Below are 6,759 nucleotides of genomic sequence, written 5' to 3'. Positions count from 1 at the left end.
AACATCGGTCGTCGTTATGTCCCATTCTTTGAGTTCGTTTTTTTCTTTGTCCACCCGAACCTTTTCTTCCGCCACCCGAACCTTTTCTCCCGCCACGCGTACCCTTTCTTCCGCCACGCGTTCCTTCACCTTTGCCTTTTGGGCCGTGACCTCTATGTAAGCTTTGAATTGGGCCATAAACGCCTCCATCTTCGAATCGCCCCCCTTTTCGTTTTTTTTCTTTATAGCCGCCTCCTTTTTTGATTTGTCCCGGCCCGGGGGACGTTCCTCCGCTCGTACGGCGTACTCTTCTTCGTCAAATTCGGCGTCGTCGTTTAAATTAATTTGACATCTTGCGTCCGAGCTGCCGGCACTAAAACTACCGGTCTTCGAGGTTTTTTCGTTTTGCCATCTCAACCTCATTCGGAACCGGCGCCCACTTGTTGGCCGTTCGTAAAACTTCCCAAGCCCGAATGTGTGGGAAAGCGGTTCTATGGTTCGTATTGTATTTATCCATTGCTGCTTTGATTCTTTGAATACATCCTCGTCGCTCATCCCACTACGGCGCCCACTTGTATATAATTTATTATATTCCTCCGAAAACCGGTTCACGACCGGATTCATCTTTCGCCACTTCGAAGATATCGAGTCGAGATCTCGATGTGGTCCTTGTTCCATTATCTTAAGGAACTTTGATAATACCGCTTTCCAAAACCCCTCGTCGGTTTGGTTGTTACCTATATTTAACAAAAGTATATATTAAAAAAATTAAAATTAATATTAAAAAGTATATACAAAAGAAAATTAACTTTACATACCTTTAACGGGGTGTGTGGATGTGCTAATATATGCCTTCGCTAAGGCCTCCTCCTCGAGCGGCGTCCACTGTTTTGTCTTCGGTTTCGAAGGTTGATTTTGGTCAACCGCAACTTGCTTTCCTTTTTTACGTTTAGAAGATTGCGGTTGCGTCTCTGGAACGACTTCAATGTCGTCTTCATCGGGTTCTAGTGGTTGAGAAGTTTCAACGGGTTGTGGTGGTTGAGAAGCTTGAACGGGTTGCATGTTAAACGAGTTTCGCATCAAGTTTTGTAACGCTAGAGTTTGTTGCGTACTCGAAAAAACGTTCGGAGAATGTTGGAAACCCGCAAAAGCGTTGGAGGAAAATTGCAAGAAAGGGTTAGGTTCCATTGTAAAAAATAGAAGAATGTTTTATAAAAAAGAAAAAGGTTTTATAAAAAGTTGAGAGAGAGATGGGGTTGTAATGGGTTAAAATTGAGGTAAAAAGGTTGAATTTATATAAAAAAATTAAAAGATTTTGGGTTTGTTTTGAATTATAGTCGTTTGATATATTTAAGGCAATAATTTTTTTTTTTTTTTTTTTTTTTTGCAACGGCAACTTCATTGAAAAAGGGGGGAGTTTTGTCTTTTTGTGGCCGCCGGGCTCAAACGTCCCCCAGCATACGGAGACGACGCAGCTGGGGGGGGGGCGGGGCGAAATGGTGTACCACCCGACGCCCCAAGGCCGGAGCTCGTACAGACTGGCCTTAGTTCTTTCGTTTATGCTTCGTCAATAGTAACCATGTTTCATTTTTGTTTCACTAAAATCACTTAAACGTTTTTTTTTTCTTCAAAGTCACTCAAGTTTCATTTTTTGTTTCAGTTTTGCATATTAATGGGTTATCACTTGATGATGTGTTAAATAACCTTTTTCTTAATTCTTACTGCTTATGTGGATTATGTAAATAATGACATGGCATTTTTAATATAAAAATTTTAAAAATACTTTTATTTTTTATTTTTAATGGTTAGAAAAATATTCATACTTTATTTCTTTTATTGTTCTTGAGCCAGAAACTATTCCTCCATCGTTGTATGCCTGTATCGCACTATTGCTTCATAAGCATTTTTTTTTCTTGATTGTCATGGTAATAATAAATCCAAATAAAACACCTGTTGTAAAAACCTAAAAGGAAAAAATTACTGAATCGTGATCCGTTCAAACAATTCTTGTTCCCCGAAATGGATCAAAGTATGAACTGAGTGTTGATGGAGGTTGTAATTTTGATAATTTTTTTTTATTCAAGAAGTCATGTAAGGACATTTAAAAAAAATAATTGTGACCTGACACATCATCAATCAACCCTGGAAATTTGATAATTACATAAGATTGAGACAATAAATCAAACTTGAGTTACTTTAGAAAAAAAAAAAGTTTGGATAACTTAATTGAAACAGTTAACAAACTTGGTTACATTTCTATGACATTTTCCTTTATTTTTTAACAATCAATTACTATTTTTAAGCAAATAAGACTATGGGGTATGAGGTGGGGGTTGGGTACAAACGCCCACGTCACCACTCCGGGTGGGCTTGGGTTTCGGCGTGGCCCCTTGGGCGGGGGTTTCAGCCCGGACGTTGGGCGGGGTTACGAACATGACATGGCGGAACCTCGTTGGCCAAGAGCACTAGCCCTTTGAAATTAGTTTTTTTTCCACGCCACCGCAACCACGCCCCACCATACCCCTTTGAAATTGGCTTTTGGTCTTGGGTACCCCATACTTCACGTGTCGCACCATGCCCTCAACCCACGCCCCACGGTCTAAAGGGGAGGCTCTTTGTATAAACATCTTGATCAAAAGGAAGCCTAGAAACGTCAACCATGTCATCGTCTGTCCAGGTTACCCCTCCGACAACCAAAAACGTCCAAAAAAATACCACATAAATTTAAAAACACCCTTAAAAACATTCCTTAACTAATATTTGTGGTTCCATGTTCTAAGCCTTATTTGTGGTTCTAACACAAAATAATTTGTGGGTCCAAGTTTTTATTATCTCCGAATGGTACAAAAAATATCCTGTTGCCGGCGGACACCTACTCCACCGTATATATAAAACGCACGTTTCAGTTTATAAGGGTATACCTAACACCAATAATATTGTGGTTGTGCAAAATCAATATCATTCATTATATTTCCAAACAATTACTACCTTTGAAAGGCTGTCATTGCATTTCTGAACGTGAATTAATTACATATCTGTATATAACATTTTGAATATAATTTAAATTTAACAAAGTTTGTAATAAAAGATTCTCTCGGTTTAGAAAATGTTTGACCAATTGGTGTCACTCCAGTATTAGATATATAAATAACAAATAAAAAACATATTCGAATCATATATATAGCATACAAATCTTTTTAATGATGTCACGCGACAATTATGTTATGTTTGTGACCAGGGGCGGTCTCACATAGAGCGGGTCGGGTTTCTCGGACCACAATGTTTTTTTTTTTTAAATAGTAGAATATGTATTAAATTTTATAAGGACCCCGTAAATATAATTAGGTGAACACTATAAAAGAAAATGAAAGCTAGTGTAGTAGTAAACTTCCGTCTTTACCAACAAGAGATCATGTGTTTTATCTTTGTATATTTTCATCTAATTCAAATCTAGGGTTTCTTAAACAAACAAAAAAGTGAAAAAAAAAAAAAAAAAAAACAAACCGATCTTCTTTACAGGTAAAACTAATTGATTTTTTTTTTTAGTTTTATAACTTGAATTTTGTTACTTGTCTATTTTTTTAAGGATTTGTTACTTTGAATATTAAGTTAAGAAATTAGAATGCCAACGTATTTTTATTGTGTTTTTCTAATAAGTAATAATTATATATCGACTTGTCTATTTGTTTAAGGATTTGTTACTTTGAATATTAAGTTAAGAGATTAGAATGCCATCGTATTTTTATTGTGTTTTTTCTAATGAATAATAATTATATATTTTTGTTATATGTTTCTCGCTCTGACCCGACCCGAAAATTTTAACGTTTTATTGTGAAAATTTTCAACACCGGAAAATATGGACCCCATTAGAAAAAAATCTTGAGTTCGCCACTGTTTGTAACTCATATCTTTGCATACGTCGCATAGTGAATTTCTTGATTAATTACCATGTGTTTATGGATTGTATAGGTGCGTCATTGTATTAGCGAACACATGCGCTTACGCGATCATATAACCATCTGTTAGCAAAGTATATGAACGCAAGGTGATAAGAGAATCCACGTTGATAAGATATCCTTCAAATTATAACGATTTACACATTTTTTTATTATTCATTTGTTTATATTTTGTCAACTTGCCATCTGAAAGCGATAATATTTGTTAGGGTGTTTTGTTTTTTTGAACGACAAAATAATTTCCTAGTTAAGTCGAAGTTGCATGAATGATCTTCAGGTTATTATCTTCTTTCAGAGTGAGTCCTTTAACTATTAGTTACTACAGTTCAATCCCTTGAATAACATTTATCAACTCAGGAGTCCTCTTTGATTTTTTTTCTTATTCAAATGGTTATATGCTTTGATTTGTTAACTTCTATGCCTGAGATTCATATTCATAATTACATATATATGAAAAAATAGAATAAAAAAGGTTAAGAATATGTATAATAAAGTATAAAAATGTGTTAATGAATAGTGAAAAACTAATATATGATCAAAATTGTAAACGTGCTGTACAAATTACACGTAATTGCATGTGTGTGAACATTACAACTGGCCAGTTATTTGGAATAAATATATTTCAGTTAATATATTATTGAGTTTGATTTTCTATAAGAATAAAACTAATAAACATAAATTGGCCGTTAGTTATAATTATACGTCAATAGGCTCTTAGAGGGTAGAGGTGGTCATCACTCATCATTCACTCACAACTTTCAATCAAGTTCCGCCATGTCATCAACCATTATCCCATCACTAGGGATGGATTTTAGTGGAAATACCCATCACTCACCACCACACCCAACAATTTCCTTCAAAACCAACAATTTCCCTCACAACCCAATATCCCATCACGCGTCAAAAATACCACGCCTTCTAAAATTGACGCGTTGTACATTTGAGTGGCGGTGGTGTTTGGGAACTCATCACTCGTTATATAATTCCATCACGGGGGATTTGCTTTCCACCCTGGGTCCCCTTAGGGGACTAGGGGTGGAATCACTAGTGATGGATTCCATCACTCCCACTATCCAATCAACTAATGCCATGTCATCAATCCAATTTCCATCACTAGTGATAGAAATGTAGGGGGGGGGGGGTGGAATCACTAGTGATGGGGATTCCAATATACAAGTATTAATGCACAATGTACAAGTCATACCCTATAAAACTCAAAAGTTTAACGCGTAATGGTGGTAACGCGTTAGATATATAACGCGTAATGGTGGTAGCGGCGGCGGTGTGCTTTACGGCCATCACGCGTTCTTTTCTCCCATAACGGGACCGCCCCGTCCTGCCTTAGCCTAATGACATCAGGTTTTTTTATCTTTGTTAAGGTGGTACGAGTTCACCTTTCACAAAGTAAGCATTACATGGATTTTTAAGAGTATGTTTTTGAGACGATGTTTGTTCGTTCTTAAAAGTGTGTGTCCGTTGTTAAGAATGTCATATTTATACATTTATAACTTTAAAAGTATATAAATATTATAGTTTTTAGTTCTTCTTTTATTGAACGACAAACTAGCCTACTATTAAATACTCTTATACATGCATCATGTATGATTTGAACCATCTAGTGAGACACCTTACCATCACATCATGTACTTAAGGACATAGTTGTTAGAGAAAACTCTCATTTTAGTCCTTATGGTTTACCACAAATATCTATTTTAGTCCAGAAGATCAGTTTTGAATTTTAGTCCAATTCACTACCTCTATTCATTTTTTTTGTTAACTTTTTTTCTAAAATACTAAAATACATTTGTATAAAAAATTAGCGAATATAAGTTATTAAAAATTATCAAATTAACTAAAAAGCAAATATGATTCTAAAAAGGTAAAAAAATTATTAAAAATAGAAAATAAATGATAGAAGAAATATGGTTTAAGAAAAGAAAAAAAAAGTATGAAAATATGTTAAAAGTAAATATAATAATTAAGTATTACAATATTAAAACACTATATATTATATATTTAAAATCACTATTCATGGTTCTTCGTCAACAATATACATATTTATAGAATGTCGAGGAAAAAAATTAACAAATGTAAGCTATTAAAAAATTATCAAATCAACTAAAAAAGAAAATATGATTTTAAGAAGGAAAACAGAATTATTAAAAATAGAAAATAAATAATTGAAAAAATATGGTTTAAGAAAAGAAAAAAAGATACAAATATGTTAAAAGTAAATATAAAAATTAAGTATTAAAATATTAAAAAACCATATATCATTATAAATTTAAAATCACAAATGGTTCTTCCTCACCAATATATATATAGGGGATGGATCATGAGAAAACTAGTTTAAATAAGAAAACCAAAAAACTAACTAAAAGAGCCTAAAAAACCTAAAAAACATACCAATTTTTTTTTTTATAATTTTTTATAGAAAAATCGCTACTTTTTATGTATGGAAAAAAAATTTCAAATTTTTTTTTTTTTGTTGTACTGCACATGTGCACTAATACGAAAAGCCTAAACCACTTAACCCACCCCCCACCGACACCCCCAAAAAACCTATACCCCCCACCCCCACCCCCCAAAAACCTAAATTCACCCTCCCACCAAAAGCCTAACCACCCAACCCCCAAAAACCTAAACCCCCCACCCCACCCTCCCGACAACCTAAAACTAAACCCTAAACATAAACCTGAAAAAAACCTAAACCCCCACACCCCCACCCCCCAAAAACCTAAACCCCCCTCCCCCCACACCCAAAAACCTAATCCTAATCCTAAACCTCCAAAAAAACTAACCCTAAAAGCTAAACTAGACTCAA

This window comes from Helianthus annuus, chromosome 11 (assembly GCF_002127325.2).
Source record: "Helianthus annuus cultivar XRQ/B chromosome 11, HanXRQr2.0-SUNRISE, whole genome shotgun sequence".
NCBI lineage: Eukaryota > Viridiplantae > Streptophyta > Magnoliopsida > Asterales > Asteraceae > Helianthus > Helianthus annuus.
Note: the sequence above shows the minus strand (reverse complement) of the source record.